Below are 22,755 nucleotides of genomic sequence, written 5' to 3'. Positions count from 1 at the left end.
TAGTATTCCATGGTGTATATGTGTCACATTTTCTTTATCCAGTCTATTGTTGATGGACATTTGAGTTGGTTATAGGTCTTTGCTATGGTAAACAGTGCCTCAATGAACATACATGTGTATGTGTCTTTATAATAGAACAATTTATAATTCTTTGGGTATATACCCAGTAATGAGATTGCTGGGTCAAATTGTATTTCTATTTCTAGGTCTTTGAGTAGTCACCACACTACTTTGAGTAGTCTTCCACAATGGTTGCACTACTTTGCACTCCCACCAACAGTGTAAAAGTGTTCCTATTTCTCCACATCCTCTCCAGCATCTGTTGCCTTCAGATTTTTTAATGATCGCCATTCTAACTGGTGTGAGATGGTATCTCATTGTGGTTTTCATTTGCATTTCTCTAATGACCAGACATGATGAGCATTTTTTCAGATATTTGTTGGCCTCATATATGTCTTCTTTTGTAAAGTGTCCGTTCATATCCTTCACCAGCTTTTGAATAGGCTTGTTTGTTTTTTTCTTGTAAATCTGTTTTAGTTTTTGTAGATTCTGTATATTGGCCCTTTGTCAGATGGATAGATTGCAAAAAATTTTTCCCATTCTGTTGGTTGCCAGTTAGCTCTAATGATTGTTTCCTTTGCTGTACAGAAGCTCTGGAGTTTAATTAGATCCCATTTGTCTGTTTTGGCTTTTGTTGCCATTGCTTTTGGTGTTTTAGCCATGAAGTCCTTGCCTATGCCTATGTCCTGAATGGTTTTGTGTAGGTTTTCTTCTAGGGTTTTTATGGTGTTAGGTCTTATGTTTAGATCTTTAATCCATCTGGAGTTAATTTTAGTGTACGGTGTCACGAAGGGGTCCAGTTTCTGCTTTCTGCACGTTGCTAGCCAGTTTTCCCAACACGATGTATTAAACAGGGAATCCTTTCCCCATTGCTTGTTTTCCTGAGGTTTGTCAAAGATCAGATGATTGTAAATGTGTCGTGTTGCTTCTGAGGCCTCTGTTCTGTTCCATTGGTCTATGTCTCTGTTTTGGTACCAGTACCATCCTGTTTTGATTACTATTGCCTTGTAGTATAGTTTGAAGTCAGGCAGCTTGATGCCTTCAGCTTTGTTCTTTTTGCTTAGGATTGGTTTTGCTATGTGGGCTCTCTTTTTGTTCCATATGAAGTTTGAAATGGTTTTTTCCTGTTCTGTGAAGAAGGTCCTTGGAAGCTTGCTGGGGAGAGTGTTGAATCTATAAATTACTTTGGGCAATATGGCCATTTTCATGATGCTAATTCTTCCCAACCATGAGCATGGAATGTTTTTCCATCTGTTTGTGTCCTCTCTTATTTCATTGAGCAGTGGTTTGTAGTTTTCCTTGAAAAGGTGCTTTGCATCGTTTGTTAGTTGTATTTGTAGGTATTTTTTTCTCTTTGTAGCAATTGTGAATGGGAGTTCACTTTTAATTTGGCTCCCTGTTTGTCTGTTATTGTTGTATAGAAATATTTGTGATTTCTGCACATTGATTTTATATTCTGAGACTTTACTGAATTTGCTTATCAGTTTCAGGAGATTTTGAGTTGAGATGATGGGGTCTTCTAAATATAAGGCAGGATGGGTCCCCCTCCTTCCCCTCAACAAAGCCCAGCAAACTGAAAGAAACTTTCAAAACAGAGTTTTGCACTGTTGTATTTTCTTGTTAAAAATACAGTAACAAGAAAGAAAATTGCTGCATTCACATTTTCCACTTATTTCCTTCATAACAGCAAGTAAACTTAGATTCCTTTCTCAATTTTCAGTCACTGAAGTGAGTAGGATTTACTTCAAGTAGTTGTTTTTGAAATTGTTTTCAATTATCTCAATAAGCTTGTTTCTTCAGGCAACTGAGAATTTGACTTTCCAGAGGCCTCTATCTGAGACAAATTGCTTCACCAGTGCCTAAGCCTGAAGAATAATACATCAACTCAGGCTTTTTTTTTTTTCAGTATTAAGGAGGAAAAAATGACTGCTTCAGCATAATAGACAATCCACTCGACAACTGACAAGCTCCAGTGGTGCTTATTCAGTAAATATTTACTGAGTAAAAAGGGTGAATGGATAATGTTGGGTGGATAATGGCAATAAAATTATTTATGTTACAGAATCTGAACTCAAATGGAAATATTGACAATATCTTCAGTAAGTAGAGAATTCTTAATTCCAAGACTCATGGAAAAAGTTCACTGACTTACATGGTTGAATTGAGATACAGTGGAACATCAAGAGGATTAAAACATGTCCATACTGTAATTATAATAAGGACAAAAACATCTATTACAGTCTGCCCTGATTATGTCATTGAAATTTCTTTTGCAATTCATGTTATTAAAGGAAATGCATAGTCTTATTTCCTTGTTTTGTCAAATTTACCTGCAGCATGTACTGTGTTTTCTAATTTACCCAGTTCAAAACACTGTTTGGCTTTCATATGTCAGTGCGTACATTTACAATTCTCATTGTTCCCTCATAGCTTAACTGAGAAACTTTTTTTCTTCTACTTTATACTGCCCTTAGACTCCAGCAAGAAGTTATGTGCTTTGGACTTCACAATTTGAGAGTTTCTTGCCCTTCTTCAGGTGTACTACTCACAAGGAAAGAAATGGGTGAGAGAGAAATGAGCATGACCACCTGGAACCCAGGATCCTCCTTTTACAACATATTCTAGTGATCCAGAACCCAGAAATCCCAGCCCCATAAATACTCTTGCTTAAATCAAAGGACATCATGATCTGTTTTTCCATATCCATTCTTCCATGAATGGTTTGTGCATATTCATGCACATGTGCAGGTTTCAGGAGATGAAAAAAAACAAAAACAAACAAACAACAACAAAAAAACAAACAAAAAAAACAGCTGTGTGGAGTAAAGGAGATGAATGGACAATATTTTTGTAGACAAAGGTGAGCACCATAATCTCCATGCGTGTAAGCACCGTATGGTATGAGAAGAAAGCATGAGTATGAATAGAAGAATGGACCACAGACTTTGTTCTGCATTTCTACTCTTTCCTTTATATTGGACAAGAAACTGGTAAGAGTGGATGCCTCTGAGATGTTAAATCTTTCATTCACATCCCATCAATATAACAAAAATTAAATACATTATTAGAAAGTCCAGAACATTATAAATTTAAAAATATATACTATTGAACAAAAGTAATGAAGGTACAAATAAAAACATAGAAAAATATTTACAGAATTATGCTATGATCAAAAAGTCAGTGAAATTCCTACTACAATTTCATGTCACTCTTCAAATAACTTGGCAAAGTAATCCTAAATTCCTAATAATGTATCAGAGTGAGGAAGCGTCAAGAAGATTCTGAAGAAAAATAAGAGGGGGAAGTTAATCTACTAAATACTAAGCAAGTACCTCAGGTAGACTATTGTAAATTAAAGATTATTAACTAAAATCAAGCCATGGAAATAAAAAAAAAAGTTAAATCCAACTAATTAGTATTTCTGGATCTTGAGGTTTAACAGTTGAAGTCTGGTTGTGTCTGATTGCATCCTTATGGGGCAGTTACATGTGTTTCTCAGCTCTATGTATTTGACAGCTAGATATAGAGACTTGATGGAACTCAAGTATTTGTATGTTTCTTTGTCAGGAGGCATTTAAATGTCTGGCTTTTTTTTATGTTGTTGTTTTACTTTTGGAGAAAACAGCAAAAATGATGATGATGTTCAATGCCTGTTTATTCATTGCAGAGCTAGGTAGAAAATGGTAATATTCTAATTGCACCATTTTGTTTTTGTTTATTGGTTAGGATAATTTTATCACACGCAGTTTGTATCTATTATTTTTACAAGGTTTCATTTATGTAGGATAGGTAGAATAATTGCTCAATTCTATCCTGTAATTTTCTTATTTTTCAATTTCACACTCATCTCTGAAAATCACCAATTAAAACTTATAAGCTCAGAGGTTTAAACATATATTGTCGAGTTTACTCTACACTATTGCCATTTTTACCCATATTGAAGCACAAAGTGCTAATTCATAGTCCAGTGAGAACCCCTTCAAGTTGACTGTGGTGTCCTTTTCATATTACCCTAGCTGAATTTAAGAGCTTGATATATCTATCTAGTGTGTGAAAATGTTTTAGGCTTATCTTGAACATTTTCTGCTCAGACCTCGGTCAACAATTTTCCCAAAAATACATTATAATATATTTTTATAGTAAATTATATTGCCTGACCACAATTTTGGCATTATGAATGTTCATTGCCATTGTTACTAATTGGTTCTAGAGTTTTTCAGTGAACAAATCTTGGGATAAGTGTGTATATATACATACATATTTATGTATACACACACACACACATGCATATATATACTCTTATGATATCACAAATATATAAAATTGTATATATGCAATTATATGTTTATACATAAATATGTGTGTGTGCGCGTGTGTGTGTGTGTGTACACATGCATGTGTCGTGATGTTAAGGGTGATTTCAAATTCATGATTATATGGTTTACTTAACCTCCTCAGCGATATATCTCTACTGACTTCTTTCACACAGATTTCCAAAGAAAATGTCCCAGTATTTTCAATGATAAAGGGGATAATAAAGAACAAAATATTCCTGATTATTCATTTGCTTAATCACACTTAATAATACAATTTATAATACATTATTCTTGAAATAATAATGCAATATTAATGCTATCACCACCTATTACTGCTCTTATATTGATGTCTCTCTAGCTAATTTGGTTGTCTAAAATTTTCTCTCTAGTATATTTTTAGAATGAGCTTATAGGGGCAATATTACCTGAGAACACTCAGGAAAAATGTTTAATAATAGTTTGTGTCATTAATAACTGAAACTTTATTTTAGTTTAATTGCTGAATAGAGAGAGACAGATGGTAAATATATAGAAAACGGATAAAGTGAATTGTAATTAAGTAATATCTTTCTGATATGTAATAGGCATTTACATTATTCTATTTTGTATTTGTTTAAAGCTTGTGAACTAAACTGATCTCACTATCTATTAGTAGGTTAGATTCTGAAGAACAACACATCTACAAAAGTTACATTTAATGGGATAACTTTCTGGACCTATACAATTAAACATATCAAAGCAACAAATACTGGTATCTTTTATATAGTCAATCTATTCTTATCCTATTGTCCTCTTCCACTTCCCTATTTCCACTGCCATTCTTAGATTTCTCCTGCCACTCCCTCCCAGGTACTCACTGCTACCCTGTATTCCTGCGTAGAGTTTGATCAAAAAGAACATGTGTACAGCAAGATGAAGACAGATATTTTTCTGGGAAATACTAGAAGACAGCTGGAGAGGATTCTGATGCTGTGAACTCACCTAAAGCCTCCTTGACTCATCCTCACATCCTATCTTCAGGTGACGAAAACATAATATCATTATTATATAACCTCTTATGGGATTTCTAAGGTTAATCTCAATATATAAATTGTTACTCAGCTGACTCAGAGTAATTAAAGTTTGCTTATATTCAAAAAGAGTTGCAAAAAGTCTCCTAGAAAACAGAATTTACTGTGAGAACCTGAAATTTGCATTTCATAACTTTAAGATGCTTAAATTATCAAGATTAATATTGCAAAAAGGTTGTGCATTCAGACGTGATAGAATATGAAAACACATGACCTGCCAACTGAGCAATAGGTATGCTTTTGTAAGCATATACTCTGTGTGATTAGGTCTCTGATGTCTTTAAAATGTGTAAATTAAGTATTAAAGCTAGTGGTTCTCTGAGTGTTTTCATGATCTCACCATTTTTGTACCATTCACTCTTTTTTATTTAAGAGACTTTCAGTAGTAGCCTTAAAAAATGCAAACACTTTAGTTCTTGAATTTCACTTATTCTCAAGTTATTATTACTACAAGTTAATACAAACTCTCACTTTCATAGTTTACTATTACAACTTCTCCTAGCATATATAACCCTTACACTCTATACCTGAAAACATTCAGATAAAAGGAATCAGTATGCTAATACTATTTTAACCGCACATCCTAATTCTCTTCTTTTTTATTAATAAAATAAGAAAAATTAAAAAGCACTTTTCTTCCAGCAGTAGATAGAGGAAAAATGAGTTCACATTTACAATCTAATTGTCATGTGTCACTCGCTTACAGTGATCTGCTCTAGTTACTTCTGCTGTTTTAATGATAAAGTAAGATGAAGATTTGTTTTGAGTAAAGTAAGCTTGGAATATGAACTTTGCACTACTACCATTCTTAATTTGTTCCTCATATCAATGTCAGGAGTTGAAGGTTTAATTTGCATTTAATTAAATATATGACCTCTTGACTATAACCTATTTTCCAAATGTCTCATTCTTTCTCTTATGTTTATCTTTTTTCTTGATATTCATTTTTTATACATGTGTCCATCAATATTAGCTATTCTATGTGGATATACTCATTTGTATTTACTTCAATCCATTAATATTTGCATTCTAATAAAATTCACTGCTTCTCTACAATAGATAGCTCAAGCAGAACTTATAGTTTTGGCCATTAATTTCTAGCTACAGATTGCAGAAGAGAAGCAGCACATAATAAAGGATGCTCTAGTCATGTTTGCATATAAATACATATAACATTGCACAGAATAATTGTTACCCTCCTACAAAAGCCCAAAATAAATTAAAGATCTAAAATCACTGATATATTTCAGGTTTGTACTTCTATCACAATTCAGTTTCTTTCTTTTTCTGATCTTATAGCCTGGGGGTTCTCAAGAGCAAAATTTTAGAATAAAATTTTATTTTCTATAAACCTGAGGATATAATGCACATTCATTGATAGAACAGGCATCATCTTCTGTTTCTCTGATCTCATTTCACTAGGGCTTACATTTTCAGCAATATCACTAGGAAGAACTGTAAAAGCAATCATCTATTAATGTTCAAAGATTCATCTTTATTTTATTAGAAAAGGAACACATTTTGTACTTAGCCCTATATTCTGTATCTTCTTTTGTTTTTTTCTTGATCTATAATAAAAAGCACTAGAACATCCACTGGATGTATGGTTCATAAATCAATTAATATATTGCTCATATAATAAAATGATTCCCTGCCCCACATGATTTCATCACCTGTGTCTCCTCCTAAGTGTGACAATTTTAGTGACTGTCTTCTGTTTACTTCTTTAACATTAAATATTATACCTTTACTTCTAGATTAATAAACTATAGACCCTACCAATTGCCTCTATAAAAGGTTACTAATTTGCTCATTTATATGATACTTATATCCCTGTTTCTTGTACCTTCCTTAAATTTTAATAGTTGTATTTCTTCTTCCACTTAGCATTCAAATTTTAAATATAAATACATCTACATCACTTGTTTCCTCATTTACACAATATTTCCTAATTATTTACTACATAAGACAGTGGTCTTGTACCTCTATACCTTCCTCCACATCTCTTGTATCAAGTTTCAAACTGCAATTTTTAACAGATACCACATCTATATATAGGTCTACAGGACCTGCTAATGATAAGAGACAAAAAGGAGAACTGAAAGGACCACTCTTGCTGAGACAAAAAAGAGAACTGAAAGGACAACTCCTGCAGGCATGTGGACATTCATAGAGAATACAGCCTTCACCCTCCAAGACTTGCAGCAGAAAAGCAGGGCAGAAAAAGATAAACATACAATGAAAGGGCTAGGATGGGAGAACAAACTGTGTAGAAAAGCAGACAGGTTCTCAAGCACTGTGATATCTTCTACGGTTTATAAAACAGGCATGTGGGCTTTAAAACGTGAGCAAATCTCTGGAATATCTCTGGCTATCAGATTTCAAATTTTGATAAAAAGAAAATTCCAATTCCATTCTCAAATAATTTCAAGACAGTAGTGAACTAAATTTTAGACAACAAATATGCATAATAACCTACTATGGAGAGAACTGTCTCAGAAATACTTGCTCATATTAGAAGACTGGCACAAGGAAAAACATATATTTGGGGGTATATATATATATATATATCATTTAATATAGTTTCTACTATTTTATGCACAATGTCTGGCATAACATTTAAAAATGCAATAGAAACAAAGAAGCAAGAAAATATAACCAACTGTCAAGTGAGAAAACATTTAGTAGAAAAGAGACAAGAGATGGCCCAGATATTGGTTTTATCAGGCTTATAAATAAAAATATCTATGAAAAAAGCAAAAAAAAGTATGTATTTGAAAATTATAAACAAATATGTAAAATATGAAAAAACTTAAATAGAAATTTCATACCTGGAAAATGTAGCATTAGAGGTAAATGGCAACAAAACTATCATATATATAGTGGATGGGAGAACAAAATCATATCAAGATTTGGAAACTTTTAAAAATTAAGCACATATGTACCATTAAGACACAAATAATTTCAGCCCTAGGCATTTCCCTAAGATAAATAAAAATCTACATCCATAAAGAAAAAATGGGGACCATAAATGTTCACAGAAACTTTATTCATTATAACTTAAAAGTGAGAAGTACCCAAATAACCATCAACAGGTTAATGCATAACAAATTGTATATTCATACATTGGAATACTATTAGCAATAAAAAAGAACCAGGTAATAATACACAACATGTATAAATCTAAAAAATATATTACTAAAAGTCATAAAAAACTACAGGTGGTATTATATTTTAAAAATAAAGCTCTGTGGTGAATAAAAAAATAGACAGATGTTTTTCAAAAATGGTAGAAATCAGAACAGTAGTTGCCTAGGGTTGGGGTACAGATCAAGAGTTTCCGGGAACATACACCAGAGAAATACCTAGGGCAATTAAAATGTTCTACATCATGATAGGGATGTGGGTTATATGAATACATATGTACACAAATGAGAGATTCATTTCCTCTCCTCCATCTCCCTTCTCTTCTACCTCTCCCTCTGGCTCCCGCTTTCTTTTTTCGTTTTTTTTTTTTTTCATATGAATTTGTTCTTCAGTTATCCTTTCCTAGAAGATCATAGTAAGATGTCAATTCTTCTAGATCAATTGTCTTTCTCGTATGTATTTTTTCATACTGTCTAGCCTATGCTCTATATTAGAAGAGACAGTTTCACTCTGAATACTTGTAAAACTGTATCTTCTGGCTTCCTCCTGGTCCATTACTTTCCTTTTAATTTGCTTTGTTCTTTCAAAGTAACTTTCCTTACATATCTGTTGTTTCTTGAGGCCTTTTTAATATTTCAGGAAGCTCCATTGCTTTTCCTAAGTTTAGGTTAAGGATCCTCTGCTATTGCACTGCTTCTGCTTTGCTAATGGGTTTCTACCTTAAAGGAAATGGTAACTGGAATTCTGAATAAAATTGAAATGTTTGCCAGGCTTGCCGCATTAAACTTTGTTTAAACATCAGAGTGCTCATCTGCACGGAGGCCAAAACTATGTCAAAATAAGGTGAGCACCATTCTGATTAACTGACTTGATTTTTAAAAAGGGTCCTAAGTAATTTTGGTTTTATTTCATTTTTAGTTATAAGAAGTACAAGACTTCTTGTCTCTCTTGGTGAAGTGTTGAGAGGCAACTGAAGAAACCTCACTGGAAATAAACTTTCGATTACTTCATTTCGTTTCTCATGATCCCTACCTAGCTCTTAACCTGTTCTCTATCCTGATTTTCATCAGAAAGATCACCACCAAATTGTAATGCAGCCCCCTCCTGTTCACAACGCAGGATATAGTTATCTCTGATTTATGTTTCTGTAGATCTGTTTTCCATTATTTTTCACTTCAAATAACTGCTAACATATAGTCTATCTTGCGATTCACTACCACCATCACCCCAGTAAGACATGTTGAAAGTGACGTATGTCTTCAGTCCACAGTTTTAAGAAAAAATAAAAAGCCTAGCTTACAGGAGTTAACAAACTGTATGATTTCATTTACTCTCATCAAAGTTCATGTGACTGCAGCAGTCTTACAACTATAAACAAAGCAATTTTTCTAACTAATGAAACTGAATCAAAATTGATTGAAATTATGCTGTTGGACAAATTATTTTACTTCTCTAAGCCAATTTTCACATTTTCTAAACTAGATAGAAATTGTAGTACTTCACAGAGAAGTTGATAGGATTAGATTAAATGAGGCATATAAAGGAATTTAGCATTGTGCCTGGCATTTACTAAGCTTTCAATAAATTTTTAGCATAGATGTTATTACCCATTACCTCCCCCATGCCTTTGCAAAATTCTGTGGGATGCAACACATTGAAATGAACACTGCCTTTTCCTTGATGTTTTCCCACCCTAATTATTGCATGTGAGCAGTAGTTCATTCATTAATCATATTATTGTCTATCCCCCATTCCTCTCTTCTAAACTTGAAGTCAATTATTACTTTAAAAAATAGTGTCAATTTAGTTGGAATTCATTGTTTAGTACAGATACTTTGTAATAATTTACCTAATATTCTATTTCTGGCTTGTTAGTATTCAAAAAGTGAAGTGCCATGCATTAGTATAAAACATTAAGTTCTCCAAATATATCCCATTTGTCCCATCCTAGATGTTTCTAAAAATCCCTGCTACATAAGAATGCCTTCCCATGCCATATGCAACACAAAACAGAATAATATTTTCAATGTTGATTGATTCTCAGTTGACAATAATACTTAAGCTATAATTGAAATCATTCTCCACACCACATTTGGCTGATTTGTTTGTTCCTGAGCATAATTTATAAGTTAATTCCTTGCTCTACTCTGTTCCTGTAGCATAATCAAGATGCTAAACTGTTGCCAGTAACTGTATCAAATGGAAAGAATTAAGATTGTTGAATGGCAAGGACTATGCTAGATTTTGTGGCTAAAATGGCTTTGATGTTTAAAATGCAAAAGTTTTTCCTCAACTTTTTGTAATCTGAATTCTGAATTGCTCAAGCTGCTGCCAACTGAGTATTTAAATAATGCTTGAACTAGAAACCGCCCTAGAGATTTTCTAATGAGACATTATTTTTAATATAAGATATATTTCTTAAAATGTTGAAAATCAAAGAAAAATCATTTATAGCCCCACATTGGAGGACTTATTAACTTGAAATAAATCAATTGAGAAGAAAATAGCTTCTTAGTGATAATCAATTCAAGAGTAACAGAAAAAGTGACTCAATTCACAGTAGATAGAAGACCATTAATTATCTAATCATAAGAATGTAAATGTATAATATTTTGATGACAAGAGAAAACAATGATTAAATGTACTAAAGACATAAATAACTTACTGAATAGAAAGTGTTGCCACTTACTTTGTCTTTCCACCTTGGCATAAAGTCACAGTTTTATGTAAGTGTGATAGTAGCTACTCATGCTTCATTTTTATTTCAATGAGATTTCACCAAATATATTGCATTTTAAGTGTGATATAACTTTAATATTTAAAAAATTTCTAATGCTAAGCAACATAGACTAATATTTGAAAAAATATTTGATGGGACATTTGTTGTTTTGGTTTCATATCAGAGATAGTATAGCAGATTGTATTATAGTCCCCAGGTGTAATTTCCACATTCCGTAGGAGGATTCACCACAACTCAGTGTCACATCTTATCTATTGCCTTGTGGGAGGAGTATATTCTGTCTCATTAATGATAATGATGGATTTGTGATGTATTTGATAAGTGGTATTTGAGAAAACATGGCATATGTTATATATGAGCAGAAGTTTAAAAAGCACTAAATATTTCCACCAGTTCTCTTTCTTTTTTCCCTCTACTAAGAAAATAATATGTCCTAAACAGGGCAGCTCCTTTAGCCTGGGTTCTGGAGGAAGGAGACCTATTGAGCAGATCTAAGTAACCTGTATTTGCTTACATGCAACATGAACAAGACATAGATGTTTGTTGTTATAAACCAATAAGATTTCTGGGTTGTTAGCCATTAGCAATGTAGTCTTGAATTTTATTGTAAACCCTTACCATAAGCAAAGACATGCATAATTTTGTTTCTTATTTAAGCAATGGCCAGCACAATAACATCTAAATCAAAACACATTTATATTTCAAGATTACATCATACTATGTCTTGATAAAATATTCTTGTAATTCAAAATTGTTAAATACAATCTGTTAATACTGCATTTTATTTAGTTGTTTTTTCTTTGCCATAATATTCCATGTCCCAAAGAAGTTTCCACCTCCTGGCAAATATGTATTAATGAAAATTTGAAAATCATCCTCTTAAACAATCTTTGCTTTCACAAAATTACTTAATTTTACATAAACATTTAACAAAAAGTTTAAGTGTAACGTAATTTAAACGTGTTATAGAAAGACATTTACTAATTTTAATTATAATAATCTTATAAAATTATAACCTCTAGGTTGTATTATGGTGCTCAACTCTCTATCTCCTGTTGGCACCCCACCACACATACAGACTCTTGGCATCTAACTTTCTCTGTCTGTTATATTCTTCAGCTGCTTCTCCTGGTGCAAAAATGTGTTGATAACCCCTATATGCAATTGCCCCTTCTCTAATACTCTGATTTGTTTTGGGGGGAAGTGGAAATACATATATGAGATACACATAATTCTTTTTCTTACAATTTTTTCAAGTTTCATGTAGAATTTTAAAAAGTAAACACATGTATTTGATTTGCCATGCTTACTATAATGCCTTTCATAGATTCACGTTCTTTGTTTTCAAGGCTTAGATTAAATGGTGCATTCTCTGTGCTAGATCCCTTGAAATTCCAAAATGGAATAATCACTCCCTCCCCCATGCTATCCTGGCACTTTGGTCATCATGCTAACATAGCAATCATTATATTATATTTTAGCTACATTTGGATATAGTTATCCTGCTTTGTAAATTGTGTTTTACTTTGTAAAAAAAAAAATAAAATAAAACTTGTTTAAATGTAACTCTGGTTTGAAAAATCAAAGATGGTTCTAAGTACATTGAGTACAATGAGATCACAGAAAAATAGAGGGAGTCATAGCAATCTGTAGAAGATGGTTATGTCCTTCATTCAGTCAAGAAAAATTTATCAAGCACCTAGTGTGAGCCAGGTACTGTCCTAGGGCATTAGAGATAGAGCAGTGAACAAGATAGACATGGTTCCAATTGATAAACTCAGAAGTAGGTATTGAACATACAAGCTTAGTTTCTAATTATTTTTTTTCCAATTTCAAAAGTATTTTATATTAGTTGAACCCATGGGCCAGTATGCTGCTGTTATTGTGATTGCTAAGACTCTAGCAAGGAAAGACAAAGGCAATAGAAATTAGGGCTTACAAGTCATAAAATACGTGATTGAATTTTAAAATAAGGAATCTTGCCAAACCCCTGTAACCACAGACTTCTGTGCCACCTACAATAAATACCTATTGATAAAACTAATCATTTTAGTTCCTTTTGGGATCAACATTTATATTGGAGTTGTTCTCACAATAGTTATGGCAAACACCCCACTCTGTGAACTGCCATCACCTAGCCAAGCCCTGCAGCTGCCTCAATGCCAGCTCTCCAGAGCCTAAAAGGTGGTAGCCATGACCAACACTCATTACTGAGGCACAACATACATGAAACCTAGCATCTGAAATATATGAGAGAAAAAATTTTAAAAGAAAACTTTAAATAAAACATGAAGGAACTTTTAAAAATTTATGGGAAATGCATATTACAAAAAAAACTAGACATGAATTTCAAAATTATGTTTGCATCAAAGTAAACTCATACTACCTTCTAATAACATGTCTCAACGGGATCTAGTTTGAAAACATTAAGAAGGATAAGACATCAGTTTGAAAATAATCCCTATCAGAGCAACAAAAATTCTGCTAAAATTGAAGTGAAAACAAACATCGAATTTATGGTGAAGCCTGGGTGAAAGAATGGTGAAATCATACATGCTTTATGAAAAGTTTATTGGGGTAGTGCTCCAAATAAATAAGCAGTTTACAAATGGTTTTAAAAGAAGGAATGAGGTAGTGTTGAGGATGAAGTGTTTTGAGCAAGTTAGATAAAGCTTTAGCAGAAAATGCTCTGAACACCTGGGTTAGAGAGTCCCTTTCCACCGTGACAATATTCCTGCTCATTCCTTTCATCAAACAAGGACAATTGTGTGGGAATTTTGATGGGAAATTGTTAGACATCCTCCTAACTGTTCTGATTTGGCTCCTTCTAACTGATTTTTGTTTTCTAGTTATAACAAGTCTGTAAAGGGCATCCATTTTTCATCAGTTAACAATGTATTAGGTTGGTGCAAAAATAGTAGCTATTTTGCCATTAGTTTTTTAGTTTTTGTTTTGTTTTCTTTTTTCTTTTTAAGAGATGGAGTCTCACATTCTGTAACCCAGTCTGGAGTGCAGTGCTGTGATCTTGGCTCACTGCAACCTCTGCCTCCGAACCTCAAGTGATTCTCCTGCCTCAGCCTTCCAAGTAGCTGGGATTACAGGCATGAGCCACCCCTCCTGACCTTGCCATTTCTTTTGAAAAGCAAAACCGCAATTACTTTTTCACCAACCTAATAACAAAAGATTGCATTGAAATTAAATTTCGAAGACTGTCAGTTCTTTAGGGATGGACTAAATGGCTGACATAATCTCTCATAGTGTGTATTGAGTTTGATGGGCCTTATGTTGAGGAATAAAGTTTCAAGTTTATATTAATATTTTTTAACTTTTATCTTTCAGTTCAATTTTTCCACAAACTATCTAGTTTCCTTCTAATTGGGTTGATGAATTTCCCATAAAATTTATCATACAGAAAGGAAGAGATAGACAGAAAAAGACACAGACACACACACACACACACACACACACACACACACACACACACACAGAGAGAGAGAGAGAGAGAGAGAGAGAGACAGAGAGAGATTAGAAGGTAAGAGAAAGAATAAGTAATAGTAATAAAACTACAAAGTATAACATATAATCTGAGGAAACTATTGTAAATCAGAATGAAAGAAAAATCTTTTTTTTTTGACCTAGTCTTGCTCTGTCACTCAGGCTATAGTGCAGTGGTACAATCTCAGCTAATTCCAACCTCTGCCTTCAAGGTTTAAGGAATTCTCCTGCCTCAGCCTCCCCAGTAGCTGGGATTAAAGGTGCCCACCACCACATCCAGCTAATATTTGTATTTTTAGTAGAGATGGTGTTTAACCATGTTGGCCAGGCTGGTCTTGACCTCCTGGCGTCTAGTTATCTGCCTGCCTCAATCTTCCAAAGTGCTGCGTTATAGACGTAAGCTACTAGCCCTGCCTAATTTTTTCATTGTTTGTTTATTTCATATTTCCTTTGTGTAAAATTCCAAGTGAGAAGCTCTAACACTATTAGTTTACTATAAATGCACTAAGATCATACTTAAGACCCTTCCTCTATCTTTTGGACAAGCACATATGCAGTTGAATTGAGTTACCCATTGTTATACTTTTAATTTGTAAGCCCTGAAAGTATATTTCTCTCTTCAGCTAAAGGTTCACCATAATGTCTGACTCATAACCATGTTCAAACTTCCAAGTTCTTTCCAATTCAATTAAAATGAAAACAGTGAGAAAATTTCTGTAACTCCATAAAATTACTGATTCAACACCTTGGTATTTTACCATATGTAACAGAGACTAAAAATGGAGATAATCCAGAGGGAGATGGACAGAATGACTCAGGATAGTCCCTTTCACTTTCAAGTCAGTAGTTAAAATTCAGTACAAGACTATAGTGACTAAATCTGCTCCCAAGTGTTCCACAGAGGCATATAGGAAAATGAAGAAAGGGAATTTCTCATGGTTTGACAATTCTGGTTGACTGGTGAATTCCCATGACATAAAAGGAAAAAAAAAATGATTAGTGGTGCTAAAGATACCACGGAGTGACTAATGAGGCACTGGTATGGCCTTCTTTTAGGTTCTCTTTACGCCAGAAGCAAAGGACTCTATTTCTGTTTTTTGACACCTGATATGTGAATAGCCTCTAGTATTATTTGACGTGATTAAAAATTATTTTGTTCTTAAAAATAATTTAGAACATTTTTCAGATATAAATAATGAGTTTTTAAAAGGTTCCGTGGATAGTAATTGTGTTTATATTGTCCATAGTCTATAAAACTTAAGTAATTAAGATGCTTAGCTTCTTCTATTTGGAAGTCAGTATACATGTGCATTCTGCATATTTGAAATATCTTTAAAATCAGACAGCCCTTATTAACTGAGATTCAAGTTGTGATTCAGAGCTCCTCTCTTTTACTTATATTTGTAGATATAAGGCAAATCCATAAACCATTAGTTTTCTTTATTAAGGCATATGGGATATACTGGAGAGAAAGGATCTCATTTAAATTTTCTAGCTTTACTGTATGAAACTGTTTCTGTTTTTTTTCCTTTCTACAGAATTTCATTAGGGTTTCCTTAAATGGGAGAACATAATCTACTTCTTATGGGTTTTGCTGCTTCAACCAATGACATTTATAAATACATACAGTACCATCCCATTATTCACAATTTTACTTTCCATAGTTTTAATTACTCATTGTCAACTGCAGGTCCAAAATAGGTGAGTATAGTACAATAAGATATTTTAAGAGAGACCACATTCTCATAATTTTTATTATAGAAATTCTTCTATTTTATTATTAGTTATTGTTGTTAATTTTTGGCTGCACCTAGCTTAAATGAATCTTTATAATAGCTATGTGTATCTAGAAGAAACACGGTATGCGTAGGGTTCAGTACCAACCATAGTTTTAGGAATCCACTGGAAGTATTGGAACATATTCCCGGAGAATAAGGAAGAACTACTGTTATACATAAAACTTATGTATACATACTCATATGCACTTTCAAATGCAGAAAATAATGAACATAAATGAATAAATGCAGTTTTATAGTCCGTATTTCCTACCCAGCCCCTTAGTGAATCAGCATCTCTTGGTACGTTATAGTAACCTGCCTTTTAAATAAGCACTCCTAGAGAATGTAAGAGAAGTAAGAAATAACCAAGCTCACATGAAATGTTAGAATATTGAGGGTCAGATAGCTTAAGTGAGTCGCACAGGAAATACACATACACACACTCATACACACACGGAGAGAGAGAAAAAAGACAGACTACAATTTATAGAGAGAAATAGAGATTTTTATTGTGATTACTGCTTACATGTATTTTTATCTCATAGAGTTGCGTGATTATCTTTACCAAATCTGCACCAGAAGGTAAAGCAAAATAAATTTATTGGAAGTTTCCTTGGGCAGCTGAGGGATCAGAAGCAAAGTGAAACATGCAGATTTTTTCCTGGTCTGGGTGGAGACCAGCCCTGATACCTCAGCTACAATAATTCATAAAAATGATCTCTAAGTTGCCAACATATCCCTAAGGTCTTAGGTTTCACGGTTCCTAATATCTGGATCTTTGTTCAAGTTTTAAATTCTGGAAGAGAAAAACTGATTTTCCTAAATTGGATCATGTTATATTCCCTAGATCAGAAATCCTAGCGGAAACAAAACAAAACAAAACAAGTCCTATAGTATATGACTCCAGGGGCAACCCATGGTAGTAAAACCTTTTCCAGTAAAGGGGGTATCATTTTGAGAGGCAGCACCAAATGTCAATGCTGTGGACAGAATTTTAGATCTAAAAGGACAGTTTAGATAAACAGACTATCCCACCCTTGATAGCCAATGAGAAAGATGCAGTAAGGAGGCTAGGTCAGATATCTTTAAAGGACAGGTTAATACAGTTAAATGGAGAAAACCAAATTCAAATTTCTTTGGACAAGAGCAGAAAATAGAATTGAGGTCAAATGTCCCACAAGTTCAAGGTTCAGGATCTGATTAGGACAAAAATGGAAGGGCAATTAGATACAATATAGGAATAATGAACCAGAATTCCTGCTATAGTTGGAGGGCAAGTATCTTTGGTTTGTATTTATTACACATAATTGTCTTACTGCCTGAATGGATACTGTTTATTTATATGTTGATGGAACCACATTTCTTAACAAATTGAATTGTGCATGAATTTAGTAGCCTTAATAATGATTAGAGTTTTGAGCTCAGTGACTATGCATGATACTATGACTTTCTCCTGAAGCTTTGGATTTTCATTCCCTTTAGCTATCTTGTGGTCTTATGATTCCAAAAGATCAAAAATTAAAATATGACATTTCTCCCAAATTTTCTCTTTTCCTTCCCACATTCATAGTTCATTAATAGCACCATACTTTTTGTCACTTAAGTTCAAATGTAATGGCTGATGATATTATAGATCTGTTACACATTTATTAGATTAAACATACTTCTACATGCAGTTCATCTCAGTAGCATCCTACAGATAATCTAGGGCTTTTTTTTTTATAGTTTATTACCACAATTTAGGCAGGTAAAAATCTAAATGTGAAACCTTTCTCTTAGACTGTATCTGATTACTAAATCTTGTATGAATAGTCAAGTTAGTTCTCACCATGGTAAATATTCATTAGGTATGTTGCCTGGCTCATTTCTCTTGACTGCTGTGTGTGCCTTGGAGCTCTCTTTTTATATGCTTCACTCCAAAGAGTCTTCTTGTATGTTATTGCAAGATAAGTCAAGTGCTCTTTCTCTCACTTTGATGATGCTCAACAGTGTGGTCTCAAAAGAGTATTAGACAAATTATCCTTCTTAAAAGCATCTTTGCCTCAGGATAAATGTTAACTCTTCCCCAAGATCTACATTCTATTGAATACAACTGTGGTAAACAACAAGACTATCTTTTGAAACTTGTTTCTGGGTCTATTCAGTGAAAAAACAGCAAGAGATATAGAATTGAATAACTGGAATGTCTTTTATAGATTATCATCTTTCGTTTTGCAAATGAGGACCCAGAGCAGTCATTTGATGTTCCCAAAGATGCACAACTAACTAGTAAGAGAAATAAATTGTCTTTCTTAGGGTTTCCAGTGTATTGTTGTTTTTTGTTGTTCTTGTTTCTCACTACAGCACAGCTCACATCAATCTGTGACATCTTAATATGTACTTAATTTAATGATTATTCAAAGTGTCACATAATTTGCACATACAATGAATTAACAAAAGTTTATAGCAATTAATCAATCTTTTCTTCAAATGAAAGTTGATTGAGCAAGAATTTTAATTTGAAAATGAGATTTTTTTTAGGTAATATTTCAAAATAAGATTTTACAGTCAAAATATTAACATTTTAAGACTTAGATATACAAATATTATTTCCAATATAGTATCAATACACTCTTGCATAATAATTTTACTAGAAGGACATTCTCACCACACCCTGGCCAACATTTTAACCTTTGCTAATTTTATGAGGAAAATAATAGAAATTATTTAAATAAATAATGTAATTAATTTCATGATAATATCACTAAATCCTCTAAGACTTTACTGAACAATACTGTAGTCACCAGCCATATATAACTATTTAAATTTAAATTTACTAAAGTTGTACAGGCGCCATGGCTTACACCTGTAATCCAATCATTTTGGGAGGCTGAAGCGGATGGGTCAGTTGAGGGCAGGAATTCAAGACCAGCCTGGCCAATATGGTGAAACCCCATCTCTATTAAAAATACAAGAATTAACAGGATGTGGTGGCACATGTCTGTAATCCCAGCTACTTGGGAGGCTGAGACAGGAAAATCACTTGAACCCAGGAGGCGGAGGTTGCATTGAGCTGAGATTGTGCCACTGCACTCCAGCCTGGGCAACATAGTGAGATACTGCCTCAAAATAAATAAATAAATGAAATTTAAAATTAATTAATTATCTAAAATTAAGAATTCAGTTTTTCTATAGCACTCATCCTATCCAAAGTGTTCAGTAAACAAATATGCTTAGTGGATATTGTATCAGACAGAGGTGATATAGGACATTTTCTTCATCACAGAAAGTTCTATTGATAATGAAGTTCAAAGTTATTAACACCAGCTTAGAGAGGAAGAATCTGAGATTAAGTTATATGCTCATCCTCAGACATGTATTAAGTGAAAAAGTCAGAATTCAATACAATATCTAATAATCTATGTTATATAACACTATCATTGAATTCTTTTTACTAATAGGGTAAACATAGAATTTTATTTTATTAATACATTCTGTGTTTTGAATTGTTTATTCACATACAATAAACATCTACTGAATTTTTAAAAAGCCTTATTATATTTCTCTCATTAATTTTATAGTCTTTGTATTTTGTTTTTTAATTAAATGCCCATTAATCCAAACCAAATATATTATCAGTGTTAAATGAAATATTGTGTAATTGAAATAAAATTACATTAACATATTGCTTCTATTGGTTTCCTTACAGTTGTAATGAGGAGGATTCTATGTGACCCATTCATTTCTTTTCTTCAATAAGATTCTCCCTTACCAAACCAGCTTTTGATCATCTGGGAAAAAAATGGAGAAATAATATGGAAGAAGACAACATAAAGAAGACATTAAATAAGACTGCATGAGAGGTTTTTATTCAAGGTTCACAATAAAACATATACCAGAGCCATAGAACTGCTGTATTTAAAGATACTTGAAGGGGGATAAAATGTGTAGGGTTTGGAAGAACTGTTGTAGCTTACATGTTTATTTTCACAGTTGCCCTTAGGAAATGAGTGGTAATAAACTGAGTTATATTGAAGTTAGCATTCAGGTGCTGAATTGTGCTGGACAAAAGGCTAACACAGGTTCTTCCATAGAAAATGATATTTTAATTTCTATGTGTGTTGATAATATATTTTGATAAGGAAAAGTTTAACAAATATGTTATACTGCCACATATATGTCATACTTAACTGAAGGAGTAAAGAAGTACTGTGTTAAACACTTTGTTAATTTTAATACCTTTATTAACAAGAGCATTTATTCTCCTTTTATTTCTAAGAAATACATATGAGTTAGGAATTTAGAACCTCACAGATTTTTGTTGTTTGTTTTTTCTTTCTGCCCTCTTGGAAAATTCCAAGTATTGTTGAAGGTTACTATTTATAAAATAAGTATATGTACTTTGTTTATATAACAGTAACAAGAGTTAAAAGAATGGCAAAATTTGATTTTTTTCTTGTCCCTTTAGCATGTCATTCTAAATTAAATGGGACATTCCACATTATAATAGTGATAACAAATACAAACAAGCTTCTTAAAGACTCTCTTTTAATTTAATAAACAGTCCCATTTTAAAATACAAATTCCCAGTAACTATATATACAAGATAGATTGTATTATTTTGGTCCTTTTCCCATATTTTAATTGGTTGTGCTTAGAGCCATGCTATAGCCTTGGCCAGAAAATTATTCAGAGAGTAACTTCTGAATATCATCCTGTGTATTAAAATGACATTTTTCACCTTGTCTTTAAACATCAAAAAGTTCTTGGGGTTTGCTTCTCACTTCTTAACAAATGGAAATGGAATTTGTCTTTTTGATTATCATGCAGTGTGCCCTCCTCTTCCTGGCATGCCTCTTTTCCAGCCCAGACTTTGTATTTAAATGCATTAGAACAGAATTTATAAGGCTCAATAAAGTTAGATGCAGCTCAGGAAAATGTTGTAGTAAATGTTGATAATTTAGTCTTCAAGCAAATCCATGTTGTGCACTTGTATTTCTATAACCAGAAAAAAATTCATATTTTTGTTTGAACAGAAGAGTCGAGACACAACAAATTACTGTCTTCCTTTTCAGAAACTGTATTGAAAAGCTCTTATGGACTTGCAAGGCTGATGCAGACTTTCGACAGGTATGTGTCCACATTGAAATTCTCCAGAGATTAACAGCAACAGCTGTTCGAGGCATTCTTGGTTTCACCACTTCACCATCTGGTAGACATATGAGGTAGACATCAGCAGATTTGGGAAATCATTACTATGGAGGTTATTCTTTTTACCAGATGATTTTTTTGTTTTGCCACTCCCACATAAATGCAAAACAGGAAATATGTTCTAAGCAGAGACTACTATAGAGCTTACCTATTTGAAATTTCCCCTCTAGCAAGTAAAACCACTGCAAACTGAGCTTAACAATGTCCAGTCACAGCATGAAGGGCAAATTTTAAACTGCATGTGCATTAGTATGATGTATAGCTCTCTTTGGTACCCAAAATAAATTACCCTCTTTAAAGATAAATGTAAATATAAGAACAAGCTGCACTGTTACTTTATAATTTAATTCTCCTTCAATGCGTCCTTGAAACTTCTACAAAGCAGACAATGATTTAAAAGAGTTTAATGCAGAAAGAATCAAAGTACTGCAAAATTCCAATAGGTTTTCAAAATTAGACAAACATTGATTTTAATGCATTTTTAACTTCATATTCATTGTTAATATTTTCTTTGTGTATGGAACTAATTTTATGTAAGATACAGATGCCTCTAGCCTTTAAAATTTTAATACAGTGTGTAGACTTTATTGTTAGATAATTTACACATTTCTTTACAGACAATTAAAAACTCCATAATTATTACAGTATTTGTGAATTTAAGCAGAATTTTTAAGAAGTTTATGATAACAGCTTTGACCTTATCCTTTTATATAGATTTTACTAAATAAATTATCATACTTCTCAAATGCGACTTGGTCAAAGATTGAAGTATGATATTTAAAGAATATAGTAATATAAAATATTGAAATTACATGTTTACAAAGAATCTATGTATGCTGAGAAAGTGTTTCTATGTATTTTATTGTATATTTTTCTATAGAAAGTAGTTGTTAACTGGGATGATTTCACCTCTTCTCATGTGAAACATCTGAAACTACTTAGAGAAATATTTGGTTGTC

Source organism: Sapajus apella, unplaced genomic scaffold, assembly GCF_009761245.1.
Source record: "Sapajus apella isolate SASKATOON/1434 unplaced genomic scaffold, GSC_monkey_1.0 scaffold6, whole genome shotgun sequence".
Classification (NCBI taxonomy): Eukaryota; Metazoa; Chordata; class Mammalia; order Primates; family Cebidae; genus Sapajus; species Sapajus apella.
This window is presented reverse-complemented; position numbering follows the sequence as displayed.